Here is a 14,768-nt window from a genome sequence, read left to right on the forward strand (position 1 = left end):
TTCCCCTTATTTACATGACTGGCTGATAGTAGCCTCCTCTGAGGAGCCCCTATCTTGTCAGATTTCAGTGGTTCTAAACCTCTACTCATATCTGGGTCTAAAGGTTAACTTTAAAAGTCACATTTGACTCCTTCTCAATGGGTTGATTTTATTGGTTCCAGCCTGGATTCATGTCAGGTGCATGCCTTTCTACCCCTTGACTGTTTCCATTCTATACGGGCTATGGTCCACTCTTTATCACGGAACCCCTGGAGGGCCAGCTAGGTTCCACGTTGGCCTTGTCGATGTCGGTTCCCGATCCTCCTTCAGCTCTTAGGAGGCTGGCAAATTCCCTTTCCATCAAACCCCAGTTTGCTCTCCTTCCTCTCCCCTCCGTTTTTCCCAATCAAGAGGCTGCACCTGACGGCTTGGCTGCTTCACTGAGTACAGACATGCTTTCTCAAGATGTGAAGGAGGTTCTCCTGCAAGCCAGGTGCCCCTCCACTAGATATTCATATAATCTAAAATGGTCTTGGTTCAAGGAATGGGTCTGAGATACCTCTGCCCCTTGTTCACTCCCCAAGGTGTTGGAGTATTTGTTGTCTTTGGCCCAACAGGGCCTGGCAGTCTCTTCATAGAATCATCTGTAACCACTCCACAGGAGCGGTATAAATAAAATGGTAAGGGAGGTAGGGGTGAGCCGTGTCCGTGATGCGCAAGGGGGCCCATTGGCCCCTTGCCCCCAAACTGACAGCCACCTTCGGGCACCTACCACCATTACACGGCTGCCCGCCTACAAGGTAGGTCGCAGGCTGGCCAGGGGAGCCTTCTAATCGGCACTCGGCCCTCCGACGCGCGTGCGGATGCGCCAGCGAGGGGGCCGGCCCCGGGACCCTTCCCACGGCCCTTGGACCACACCTGCCACATCACTGATGTGGAGCCGTGCTTCCTGGCCCGGGGAAATCCTCCAGTGCCTGTCTCCCTCCCCGATGTTCCCCCGCCCTCCTGCAGCCCCAGGGAGCACACCAGACGCATCGCTGATGCGGTGGCTGTGCTTCCTGGGCCAGGGGAACCCTCCCATGTCCGTCCCCCTCCTCGACGATCCCCCGCCCTCCTGTGGCCCCGGGGAGCACACCGGACACGTCACTGATGCAGCGGCCGTGCTTCCCGGACCAGGGGAATGCTCCCATGCCCGTCCCCCTCCCCGACAATTCCCCGCCCAGCAATACAACTTTGGGGGGTTTAATTTGCTTCCAACTCACATAAAACGTCTAGTGCCCGCTGTCTGACAGCCACAGGGGGCTTAAATTCTAGTAGAATAATTGCTCATCTCCTGTAACCTGCCACCTCTTTGACTTCACCCCTTTGCCTTCTTCCATTCATACTCACTTGGCTGCCCTTTCAGCTTTTCATGACCAGTTTCAGGGTTATTCCCTTTTTTCACATAAACTTTCTCAGCGTTTTTTGAAGGGGTTGATTAACGTGTTTTCCCCCTTCTCCGAAGGTGACCCCTCAATGGTCTGTGTCCCTGGTTTCTCATCATTAATTCTCCCTCCCTTTGAACCTTTACGCTCGGTTGCATTAGGTTTTTTGACCATGAGGACAGCCTTCTTGTTCTCTATCACTTTGGCAAGGAGAGTAGGTGAAGTTGCTGCCCTTATTGTTGACCCTTCCTGCAGTTTTTCCCTACTAAGGTTATCTTACATCCCTATTCCTGTGTCTAACGTGAATCTAAGCTAAAGCTTGAGTCAGGCCAAGCAGGTGACTCTAGAAAGCATAATACATTTCAAGAAGGTCCCCTTATTCGCTGGTGGGGCACAGAAGGTTCCTTTCAGGTGACCACCCCAAAAAGACCCTCTGACCCAGACCCCAGGGAGCTGCTGCCAGTCAGAGGAAAGGAGAATATGGGATCGTGCACTTGGACGGTGCACTGGGCAAAGGTCTATGGGGTCTCCTGCAGAAAGCCAGTTTGCCATTTCGGTCATCCTGCGCTTGGGACATTATGCCCCTTGCTCTTCCGCAAGGAATCTCTGTGACATTTGTTCTGAGGACCTCCACTTCCTGGGAAAAGAAAGGCCCCCAAAGGAGTCTTTCTGACATGCTCCTGGGTGTACTTCCACATTGTTGTAGGCCACTTCTGTTTTGTCTCCATTCTCAGTGAACCCTTTCCAGAACCCGGCAAGTTCTGGCTGCCCACCTTGGAGTCCTCTCCGTCCCTCTGACCCATTAACCCAACTGTGCCTCTGGGGATCTGCCCAACATACAACCCACGGAAATCTTACTGTGCTCCAGCTGTCTATGCTGGTTTCATTGAAGCCCTCTCAAACCTGCAGGGGGAAATGGGGATTGGTGAATGTTTTCTCTCTTCCTCCCACTGGAGGTCATGTGTGGGATGCGAGCCATTCAAACAAAGGCCATACGTCATGACAGGAATGGCACTTCCATGTTTAGAAGCAGTCTGCCTGGGTATACTGGGAGGAGCTGGGGGACCTAAACCAGGCAAGGGATACTTTGGGAGATCTCCAGGAAGGACAACTGGGCCCTAGATGGCAGAGGACATTTCCCCTGGAGAAAACAGCTGTAGAGTAAGGTGGAATCCAGAGGTCCCCTTTGAAACCCCTCCCCCTATGGCAGGGGTAGTCAAACTGCAGCCCTCCAGATGTCCATGGACTACAATTCCCATGAGCTCTTGCCAGCGTTTATCCATTTGTGATGGTCCATGTGGGAATGAACGACATGTCCGTGAATACCATCGCTCCTATTAAATCAGACTATCAAGATCTAGGGAGGAAGCTCAAGCAAATGGGGGCACAAGTGGTATTCTCTTCAATCTTGCCTGTCAAGGGAATAGGAATGCGTCGGGAGAGGAAGATAATGGAGGTGAATCAGTGGCTGCATAGTTGGTGCCGGCAGGAGAGATTTGGTTTCTGGGACCATGGGATAGGCTTTCTTGAGCACCTGATGGACTGCACTTATCGAAGTTGGGGAAGAATGTGTTTGGCAGGAACCTGGGGAGATTCATCAGGAGAGCTTTAAACAGAAGCCACAAGGGGAAGGAGACGTTCAACATAGGGATTGTATGGAAGGAAAACGGTGTTTAGATGGAATTTATTTTGCATTAATTTCATCCCATTGGTTCTGGCCCGTCCCTCCAGCGCAAGGGAGAATAACTCTGCTCCATCCTCTACATCAGTGGTCCCCAAGAGAGCCAGCTTGGTGTAGTGGTTAGGAGTGCAGACTTCTAATCTGGCATGCCGGGTTCGAATCTGCGCTCCCCCACATGCAACCAGCTGGGTGACCTTGGGCTCGCCACGGCACTGATAAAACTGTTCTGACCGGGCAGTGATATCAGAGCTCTCTCAGCCTCACCTACCCCACAGGGTGTCTGTTGTGGGGAGAGGAATGGGAAGGTGACTGTAAGCCGCTTTGAGCCTCCTTCGGGTAGGGAAAAGCGGCATATAAGAACCAACTATTCTTCTTCTTCTTCTTCTTCTTCTTCTTCTTCTTCAACCACCAGGCTGCGGCCCAGCACAGCACCGGGCCGCAGCTCCCTCTCCCCCCCCCCCGCACCGAGAAACTTGCCAGGCGGCGAGCAAATCGGCCGCCAAAGCAGCCGATTAGCTTGCGGCCTGGCAAGCTTCTTTCTGCGGGAGGGGGGGGGGGAGACGGAAGTGCAGCCGCTGGCATGCCGGCGGTGCAAACGCACATGCGCGGCAGTTCTGCACATGCACATTTGCGCTCGGTGGGGCCGCAAACTCGCACATGTGGTAATTCGCACGTGCACGGAGGTGCCGCACGTGCGCGTTTGCGGCCCCACCAGGAGCCGCAAACACGCATGTGTGGCAGGTCCGTGCAAGCGTGCATGCACGCAACTGCCGATCCTGCACATTTGCACGGCGCCCGGATCGCCCTCTCCCCCACCGAAGGGCAAGTGAAAAAAGCAAATTCTGAGGGTCCTCGTTCCCACCATATCGGAAGAAGAGAGCGGTGACTCACGAAAGCTCCTCCAGACTGCAAAGATCAGTTCCCCTGGAGAAAATGGCTGCTTTGGAGGGTGTGGTTTGGGGATGCCAGCCTCCAGGTGGGGCCTGGAAATCCCCTGGAATTCCAGCGCATCTCCAGACTAAAGAGCATTTCCCCTGGAGAAAATGGCTGCTTTGCAGGGTGGTCTCTATGGCATTGTACCACCCCCAAAATCCTAGAGTTTTCCAACCTGGAGCTGGGCGGGAGGCTGTCAACCCAACAACCCCTACCACGTTGTGTCAGGATTCAGAAGTAGCCCACAGGCTCAAAAGGTTTGTGGCCTGTCCCAGGACCCCAAGGGCGGACGTGCCAGATTTGCGGCCCTCTTTCTGCCTGACTCACCAAAGTGGAACCAGGGCGAGATATTGCTTGTTTGGATCGTTCCTTTCTGTACCAAAGAACTTCAGCCGCTTCTCCAGGAACTCTTCCAGCACGGCGAGGCCAGCGGCCGTTCCCGGCTTTGCCGTAACTTGGCAGCATGCTACTATTAGGCCATGTGGCCCTCTGCATACTAGGATTGCCCCTGGTTGGTAGAATTATGGAGTTGGAAGGGACCTCTGGGGTCATCTAGTCCAACCCCCTGCAGATTGCACAGAACTCACAACTACCTGTCCACCCTCAATGACCCCAGTTACATGATACGCCCCCCCCCACTCCCCAGCAAAAAAACAGAATTCCATGGCCCAGAGGATATCCACCTCTCGACCCCAAAGTGGCGATCAGCATTTCCCTGGGCATGCAAGAAAGGGCCACGAGAGTCAAGCTCAGACACAATCCCTTCTGCCCATCCCCTCCCCATCTGCCTAAGTCCACAGGATCAGCACCACTTGGGAGGGAGGCCACCAAGGAAGTCCAGTGGCAGACAAGGGCCAACCCCCTTGGTTCATTTTGTGCCTTGAAAACCCTGCAGGGTCGGCGTGAGTTGGCCATGACCGGGCAGCGAAGAACAGCAGTAATTACACACAACCCACACATTTCCCAGACCCAGAGGTGGCGGTTACCTCTGCTCAGTCGGTGCTGGGATGCGGGTGTTTCATGACTGGTAGGAATTTGCTCAGAACCTCCACCGAATAGTCCGGGTGCCGTACTCCTGCTTGTCAGACACCACCCAGCAAGGGGCAATGTTGTGCACGTCAACCTGGGAAGGTGATTGGGAGACAGATCCTGTGACCTTCTCTGGAAGGTTTCAAGGGCACAGCTCTGAGACAGCTCCTCAGTCACTCTGTTGGCGGAGTAAGATCAATAACGCCCTTTTGTCCACCCCCGGAGGTGATAGCCAGTAGGCTTTCAGTCGATTTTTTCACTGCGGTATATTTTTGGATTTGTGTTGGGTTGTGGTGCATTTTCTAGCTTTAGGGGTTAATTTTATTGGGGATTTTATGTATATCGTAATCTGCCACGAGTCTTTTTGGGAGTGGAAGGAAGGAAGGAAGGAAGGAAGGAAGGAAGGAAGGAAGGAAGGAAGGAAGGAAGGAAGGAAGGAAGGAAGGAAGGAAGGAAGGAAGGAAGGAAGGAAGGAAGGAAGGAAGGAAGGAAGGAAGGAAGGAAGGAAGGAAGGAAGGACGGACCAGGTTACTGAACTGCCCACCACCCTCCCCATCCCAAGCTTTTTAAAAAATCTCTCCATACATCAAGATGTCACTGTGTTAAGTCTGAGTCAGCAGAAAACACGAGTCCAGCAGCACCCTGAAGGCTAACCAAATCTGTGGCAGAGGCAGACCTTCCGTGAGTCATGGCTCAGTTCCTCAGATACCTGTGTTTCTGAAGGGCTAAATGTGATTCCTCAAGACCTCAAAAATCAACTTTGCCTCCGTGATCCATTCCAACTGTGCAAACCAACTTCTCTTCAAAGGCAAGAAGGGTGGGTGGAAAAGCCAGGGCTTCCTTTGGGGTGGCCCCTCATCAGCTGCATGCTCACTTGGCACCTGTTCCTTGGCATTTTAGGCCCCAAGGGAAGCAGTTTTCATCGTCTCCAGCAATCATTCCCATGCTTTGATGTTTTACGGCTCTAGATCTGGGCTCTTTGTGCACACAGCTACCTCTTTAATGCCGCTGTGTCCGTGGTGCTACCAAACACATACCAGGCTAGAATATTTAATGTGGTAGCGAGTCTTACAGGGTTCTTTAGATGCATGAATCACAGAGTGGACACGTCAGGTGATATATATGCACAGCTATGAACAATGGGTGGCAAGACAAACAATTTAACAAAATGGTCATACAGTGGCAATCTCACTGTGCCAGTTCTGTTCTGCAGCGAGCTGGGCTAGTCACTGTTCTCCCAGGGCTCTCTCAGCCCCACCTCCCTTACAAGGTGTCTGTTGCAGGGAGAGGCAGGGAAAGGGGCTTGCAAGCCGCTTTGAGACTCCTTCGGGTAGAGAAAAGCAGGGTATAAAAAGCCAGGTCTTCTCCTTCTCCTACCTGAACCAAGGGCACATCTGTTGGGAGCCTCTCGTGGACATCTTGCAGCTACTGCCTGGGAACACGGAGAGGAGCAAAATCGGTCACTACACCACCAATGCTGTGCCTGGCCACAAAGGAGGGCAGGAGATCTTTGGCGGCCCCGGTGTGTAGGTGGAAGGGGATGCTTAGATCCTGGCACTCCTGGAAAGCAGGAAAAGGAAGACATGATTTTGTTACGAAGGGACAGAGGCCTTCCCCTGAGAAGGACCTCAGAAGAGCCCTGCTGGGTCACACCAGGGAGGGCCCCTCCAGTCCAGGCTTCTGCCTCACACAGGAGCCATCCCCAAATTCAACGGGACTGGAAACCTGCAGATTTTCCACACCCCCAAAGAAGCCTATCCTTCCTTCCTGCTGACCCCCAAAAGGTGCTCCCATGCACCCCTACCTCAGCTACTTCCTTCAGGCCTCTGAGCAGGAAGCCGAAATGGCGGCTAGTGGCGTCCAGGAACTTGGGCACCAGGCAGAAGCAGCCGTGCAGCCGGGAGAGCCTGCTTCAAGGCCAGACGCTGGGCGTAGAGAAATGCCCAGTTATCTGGAAGTGAAAGAGAAGCAAAGCAACAAAGACATCTTCCGTAACAGCATCATGCTGAAGGCCAAGCTCCCCCTCCCAAATGTGCAATAATCCAGCACCCATAAATCAGCAAGGCAGGATCCCTAGCCCCAGGTAGATGCCCCTTTCCTCTACTCCTCCAGGAGTCTCTCCAGGGCAGACTGCAGAATTACCAGCCTCCAGTTGTGTCTCAGCATGAGTTCCTGCTCTTGGCCTGCCTCCACTCAGGAGCACAGAAATGGAGCACAGCACGCCCCAAAGAAGGAAGGAGGGCTGGATTTTGCACCCTTGTTTTCACTACCCAAAGGAGTCTCCTTCCCTTCTTCTCCCACAGCAGACACCCCGTGAGGTAGGTGGGGCTGACTCTGGGAAAACTGCTCTGCAAGAGCGGCCATAAGAGAACAGTGACTAGGCTACCTGCAAGTGGAGGAACGGGAAACCAAATGTGGCTCTCCAGATTAGAGTCCGCTGCTCTTAACCACGACACTTGCTCTCAGGGAAGGACGTGAGCCAACCATGGCCCTTCTTCACCTTGCACCCGCTGATCTCGGGACATCCAGTACAGCAGCGGTCCCCAACCTTTTGGAGGTTGGGGTCCCCCTCCGGGGGTTGGGGAGAGCCGGCGGCCCGGAGGAACCGAAAGGCCAAGGGCAGGTGGGAACCTGGAAGAAGAGGGCAGAGAAGAACGGAGGAGCAGCCCCACTCGGCCAGACCAAAGGAGAACCAGCTGTCTATTTCCAATACCAACATTGGCAGAAGACTCCAGGGAGAGAAATGGACAGTCTGGCTCCCAAGAAGGGAGAAGAAGAAACTCCTTTCCTTCAGTCTAACACAGAAGGCCCAAACGTGGGTCTGTTGCGTAACAACCACCATTCTGGGCAAAAATGGAGTCCAGTCAGGCCCCTTGAAGACCAGCAAGGATTCCTTCAAGGAGTGGGCTTTGGAGTGCAGGCACGCTTCCTCAGGCTAAATGAACTACAGTTGTGGCAAAATGAGGCCTGGAGGGGGGTTGGTGCCCTAAAATGGCTGCCCTGGGCCTGCATGTTAAAATGGCTGCCAGGGGGTAGAGAGGCTGTGATTGCCTACACTTCCCAGGAGGCTCAGGGAAGGGAGAGGGTCACCTGCCCCAATGGGAATGGAGGAGTCAGGCTTCTCCGGGGGAGAAGCCTGGGAGTATTTAGGCGCCAGACCTCCCGGGAGTATTTAGGCGCCAGACCTCCCGTCTGTCGCGAAAATTCAACCTCCCTTTCCGTCGTTCGGAAGAACGTCGGACAAAGATAACTGGTGAAGGCAACAAAACGTTTTATTATAAGTAATAATCTGCAGATCACGGGGAATGATAGTCCAATCCAAGCGGATTCCCAAGTCTTTGTCTCTAAACAGCTCTATTTAACCTAACCCTAACCCGCCTAGTTCTGTCTCAGGAACCAATTAGTCCGAGAGCTCACAATCTCTACCCTGTCACGAAAAACCTAGTTAGTTAATATATTCACTTTCACTTTCAAAATCTTTGTTTCATCAAAAAGACACTAGGCACAAGAATATAAACTACAAAAATCTGCTTGTCCACAAGGTGTCACCCTGTCACAGCATAAGAATAACTTGCCTTAAGAAAATACCAAAAGTAAAGGTAAAGGTAAAGGTATCCCCTGTGCAAGCACTGGGTCATGTCTGACCCTTGGGGTGACGCCCTCTAGTGTTTTCATGGCAGACTCAATACAGGGTGGTTTGCCAGTGCCTTCCCCAGTCATTACCGTTTACCCCCCAGCAAGCTGGGTCCTCATTTTACCGACCCTGGAAGGATGGAAGTCTGAGTTGACCTTGAGCCGGCTGCAGGGATAGAACTCCCAGCCTCATGGGCAAAGCTTTCAGACGGCTGCTTTACCACTCTGCGCCACAAGAGGCTCTAATATACCAAAGGTATTCACTAGTTAATATAATTTGAGAATGAAGATCAATGACATATTTCCTTAACATATCCTTCCACACCCCCGCTGCCCCTGTCCTTTCCACACAGGAGGCCAAGTGGGGCATCTTCTCCAGCCCCATCAGCCTGCCATGAGAGACTCTGACAGGCCCTGACTCTTGAAGGGCCCTGCACAGGGTTGGGATCCAGATCTTCATGGGGTGCAGATCTCCACCCTCTGCACACTCCCTTGGCAGCAGGGGCCCGTCACCCACTCAGGGCAATGCTGCCAGGCAGGGCTTCCCCTGCTTCTCTGTGGCACGACGAGAAGCATTTCCCCATCCAGCCTAAAATTCCCATCAGGAGTGCTCGGGGGCCAGCCATGCTGCTGCCAGAGAAGGAGTGCAAGAGGAAGGGCAGGGAAGGAGATGGGGGGGGGGGCTGCCATGGAGACACCATCTTAAACCGATTGAAAAATGTCAAGAGGTCTCAACCCTGATCAGACCCACAGAGCAGTGAGAGCCAGCATGGCTCAGGTAGGTGGGGCTGAGAGAGCTCTAAGAGAACTGTGACTGACCAAGGTCGCACAGCTGGCTACATGGGGAGGGGGAGAAAGAGTGAGGAATTAACCCTGGCTCTCCAGACCAGAGGCCACCAGGTTTGATTCCCCATTCCTCCTTCACATGCAGCCAGCTGGGTAACCTGGCCAGGCACAGTTCTCTCTGATCTCTCTCAGCCCATCCTTTCTGATCCAGCAGGGAAGGGAAGGGTATAAAAATAAAATACTATTACTTCTACTACCCTCACAGGGTGTCTGTTGTGGGGGCAGGAAGGGAGTGCAATGGGAAGCTGCTTTGGGACTCCTCTGGGTAGAGGAAAGAAGCATATAAGAACCAACTCTTCTTCTTCAGTCATCTCAGGGCTCTCTCAGCCTCCCCTCCCTGTTGTGGCGAGAGGAAGGGAAGGCGAAAGGGAAGCTTCTCTGAGGCTCCTGATCGAGCTCTTCTGACTGGATTGGATCAGGATTAGACCCAGGCAGCCCATGTGAGGCAGTGATTCAAAAGTCAGAGCAAAAACAAGGAAAGGCTGACATGAAAGAGGCTGGATACTTCAGCTTTACAATTTCATTTTCATAAACATTCCTGCTTATGGTTCACAAAGTTTGGTTCTTGCAAACGTTTATAACCATGCTAATTTTCCAGAGTGCCAATTACCCGCATACACACACACACAGATAGAGAGAGATCAAGACACAACTGTCTGCTCCTCCATGCCAGCAAGTCCCCAAATTACAAAGGATCTCCAGAAAACGGCTCTTTGGGAGGATGGGGTTTCTGGCATAATTCCCTGCTGGAGATCTGTCTGTTCGTGTGTCTGGGCTGGGACATGGCAAACAATCAGCCACTGGCTCTTTAGAATAACTCTGATTTTATGGGTTGCCTAGTGCTCGCCTAGGTTGCCCCGGAGAGAAGGGGATGCCTGCTATTGGCTAGGGGTATATCAGAACACACTAGTAGTCAGAGAATATGCTAACCTCCAGCTAGAAACTGCAGACCTATGAAATGACATCACAAAGCGCTCGCCTAATTTGCCCCAGAGAGAAAGAGATGCCTGCTATTGGATGGGGGGGATATTTTTATATTTTTTATTTTATTTATATTTATATTAAATTTATATACCGCCCTCCCCGAGGTCTCAGGTTGGTTTAAATGAAACAACAAAATAGTACAGGTAACATCATTCATATGAAAACACACTAGAAGTCAGATTGTAAGAAAACCCCCAGCAAGAAACTGGAGACCTATGAAATGACATTACAAAGCGCTCGCCTAAGTTGCCACGGAGAGAAGCGGATTCCTGCAATGGGCTTGAGGGATATCAGAACACACTAGTAGTCAGAGAGTAAGGTAACCTCCAGCTATAAACTGGGGACCTATGAAATGACATCACAAAGCGCTCGCCTAAGTTGCCCCGGAGAGAAGGGAATTCCTGCTATGGGCTGGGGGTATGTCAGAACAAACTAGTAGTCATAGAGTAAGCTAACCTGCAGCTATCAACTGGGGACCTGCTGAAACGACATCACAAAGCGCTCGTCTACGTTTCCCTGGAGAGAAGCGGATGCCTGCTATTGGCTGGGGGTATATCAGAACACAATAGTAGAGAATATTCTAATCTCCAGCTAGAAACTGGAGACCTATGAAATGACATCACAAAGCACTTGCCTAAGTTGCCCCGGAGAGGAGGGGATGCCTGCTATTGGCTGGGGGTATATCAGAACACAATAGTAGAGAATATGCTAATCTCCAGCTAGAAACTGGAGACCTATGAAATGACATCACAAAGCACTTGCCTAAGTTGCCCCGGAGAGGAGGGGATGCCTGCTATTGGCTGGGGGTATATCAGAACACAATAGTAGAGAATATGCTAATCTCCAGCTAGAAACTGGAGACCTATGAAACGACATCACAAAGCACTTGCCTAAGTTGCCCCGGAGAGGAAGGGATGCCTGCTATTGGCTGGGGGTATATCAGAACACAATAGTAGAGAATATGCTAATCTCCAGCTAGAAACTGGAGACCTATGAAACGACATCACAAAGCACTTGCCTAAGTTGCCCCGGAGAGGAGGGGATGCCTGCTATTGGCTGGGGGTATATCAGAACACAATAGTAGAGAATATGCTAATCTCCAGCTAGAAACTGGAGACCTATGAAATGACATCACAAAGCACTTGCCTAAGTTGCCCCGGAGAGGAGGGGATGCCTGCTATTGGCTGGGGGTATATCAGAACACAATAGTAGAGAATATGCTAATCTCCAGCTAGAAACTGGAGACCTATGAAACGACATCACAAAGCACTTGCCTAAGTTGCCCCGGAGAGGAAGGGATGCCTGCTATTGGCTGGGGGTATATCAGAACACAATAGTAGAGAATATGCTAATCTCCAGCTAGAAACTGGAGACCTATGAAACGACATCACAAAGCACTTGCCTAAGTTGCCCCGGAGAGGAGGGGATGCCTGCTATTGGCTGGGGGTATATCAGAACACAATAGTAGAGAATATGCTAATCTCCAGCTAGAAACTGGAGACCTATGAAACGACATCACAAAGCACTTGCCTAAGTTGCCCCGGAGAGGAGGGGATGCCTGCTATTGGCTGGGGGTATATCAGAACACAATAGTAGAGAATATGCTAATCTCCAGCTAGAAACTGGAGACCTATGAAATGACATCACAAAGCACTTGCCTATGTTGCCCCGGAGAGGAGGGGATGCCTGCTATTGGCTGGGGGTATATCAGAACACAATAGTAGAGAATATGCTAATCTCCAGCTAGAAACTGGAGACCTATGAAATGACATCACAAAGCACTTGCCTAAGTTGCCCCGGAGAGGAGGGGATGCCTGCTATTGGCTGGGGGTATATCAGAACACAATAGTAGAGAATATGCTAATCTCCAGCTAGAAACTGGAGACCTATGAAATGACATCACAAAGCACTTGCCTAAGTTGCCCCGGAGAGGAGGGGATGCCTGCTATTGGCTGGGGGTATATCAGAACACAATAGTAGAGAATATGCTAATCTCCAGCTAGAAACTGGAGACCTATGAAACGACATCACAAAGCACTTGCCTAAGTTGCCCCGGAGAGGAGGGGATGCCTGCTATTGGCTGGGGGTATATCAGAACACAATAGTAGAGAATATGCTAATCTCCAGCTAGAAACTGGAGACCTATGAAATGACATCACAAAGCACTTGCCTATGTTGCCCCGGAGAGGAGGGGATGCCTGCTATTGGCTGGGGGTATATCAGAACACAATAGTAGAGAATATGCTAATCTCCAGCTAGAAACTGGAGACCTATGAAACGACATCACAAAGCACTTGCCTAAGTTGCCCCGGAGAGGAGGGGATGCCTGCTATTGGCTGGGGGTATATCAGAACACAATAGTAGAGAATATGCTAATCTCCAGCTAGAAACTGGAGACCTATGAAACGACATCACAAAGCACTTGCCTAAGTTGCCCCGGAGAGGAGGGGATGCCAGCTATTGGCTGGGGGTATATCAGAACACAATAGTAGAGAATATGCTAATCTCCAGCTAGAAACTGGAGACCTATGAAACGACATCACAAAGCACTTGCCTAAGTTGCCCCGGAGAGGAGGGGATGCCTGCTATTGGCTGGGGGTATATCAGAACACAATAGTAGAGAATATGCTAATCTCCAGCTAGAAACTGGAGACCTATGAAACGACATCACAAAGCACTTGCCTAAGTTGCCCCGGAGAGGAGGGGATGCCTGCTATTGGCTGGGGGTATATCAGAACACAATAGTAGTCATAGAGTAAGCTAACATCCAGCTAGAAATATGGAACTTGCTGAAATGACATCACAAAGCGCTCGCTTAATACTCGCGTGGGAGTATTTAGGCTCCAGACCTCCCGTCTGTCACGAAAATTCAACCTCCCTTTCCGTCCTTCAGAAGAACTTTGTTTCATCAAATTACACAAAAAGACACTAGGGAAAGGTAAAGGTATCCCCTGTGCAAGCACCGGGTCATGTCTGACCCTTGGGGTGACGCCCTCCAGCATTTTCATGGCAGACTCAATACGGGGTGGTTTGCCAGTGCCTTCCCCAGTCATTACCGTTTACCCCCCAGCAAGCTGGGTACTCATTTTACCGACCTCGGAAGGATGGAAGGCTGAGTCAACCTTGAGCCGGCTGCTGGGATCGAACTCCCAGCCTCATGGGCAAAGCTTTCAGACAGCTGCCTTACCACTCTGCGCCACAAGAGGCTCTAAAAGACACTAGGCACAAGAATATAAACTACAAAAAGTTGCTTGTCCACAAGGTGTCGCCCTGTCATAGCATAAGAATAACTTGCCTTAAGAAAATACCAAAAGTATTCACTAGTTAATATAATTTGAGAATGAAGATCAGTGACATATTTCCTTAACATATCCTCCCCCCCCCCCCGCTGTCCCCTGTCCTTTCCACACAGGAGGCCAAGTGGGGCATCTTCCCCAGCCCCATCAGCCTGCCATGAGAGACTCTGACGGGCCCTGACTCTTGAAGGGCCCTGCACAGGGTTGGGATCCAGATCTTCATGGGGTGCAGATCTCCACCCTCTGCGCACTCCCTTGGCAGCAGGGGCCCGTCACCCGCTCAGGGCTTCCCCTGCTTCTCTGTGGCACGACGAGAGGCATTTCCCCATCCAGCCTAAAATGCTTGGGGGCCAGCCATGCTGCTGCCAGAGAAGGAGAGCAAGAGGAAGGGCAGGGAAAGAGAGATGGGGGCCCCCAACCCTACGGCTGCTGCTGGGGGGGGGGGCTGCCATGGAAATACCACCACCATCTAAAGGCAATTGAAAAATGTCAAGAGGTCTCAACCCTGATCAGACCCACCGAGCAGTGAGAGCCAGCATGGCTCAGTTAGGTAGGGCTGAGAGAGCTCTAAGAGAACTGTGACTGACCAAGGTCGCACAGCTGGCTACATGGGGAGCGGGAGAAAGAGTGAGGAATTAACCCTGGCTCTCCAGACCAGAGGCCACCAGGTTTGATTCCCCATTCAGGGCTCTCTCAGCCTGACCCTCCCTGTTGTGGCGAGGGGAACGGAAGGCGAAATGGAAGGCCTCTTTGAGGCTCCTGATCAAGCTCTTCTGACTGGATCGGATTAGGATTAGGCCCAGGCAGCCCATGTGAGGCAGTGATTCAACAGTCAGAGCAAAAACAAGGAAAGGCTGACATGAAAGAGGCTGGATACTTCAGTTTTACAATTTCATTTTCATAAACATTCCTGCTTATGGTTCACAAAGTTTGGTTCTTGCAAACGTTTATAACCATGCTAAT

This window comes from Paroedura picta, chromosome 18 (genome assembly GCF_049243985.1).
Source record: "Paroedura picta isolate Pp20150507F chromosome 18, Ppicta_v3.0, whole genome shotgun sequence".
NCBI classification, from domain to species: domain Eukaryota; kingdom Metazoa; phylum Chordata; class Lepidosauria; order Squamata; family Gekkonidae; genus Paroedura; species Paroedura picta.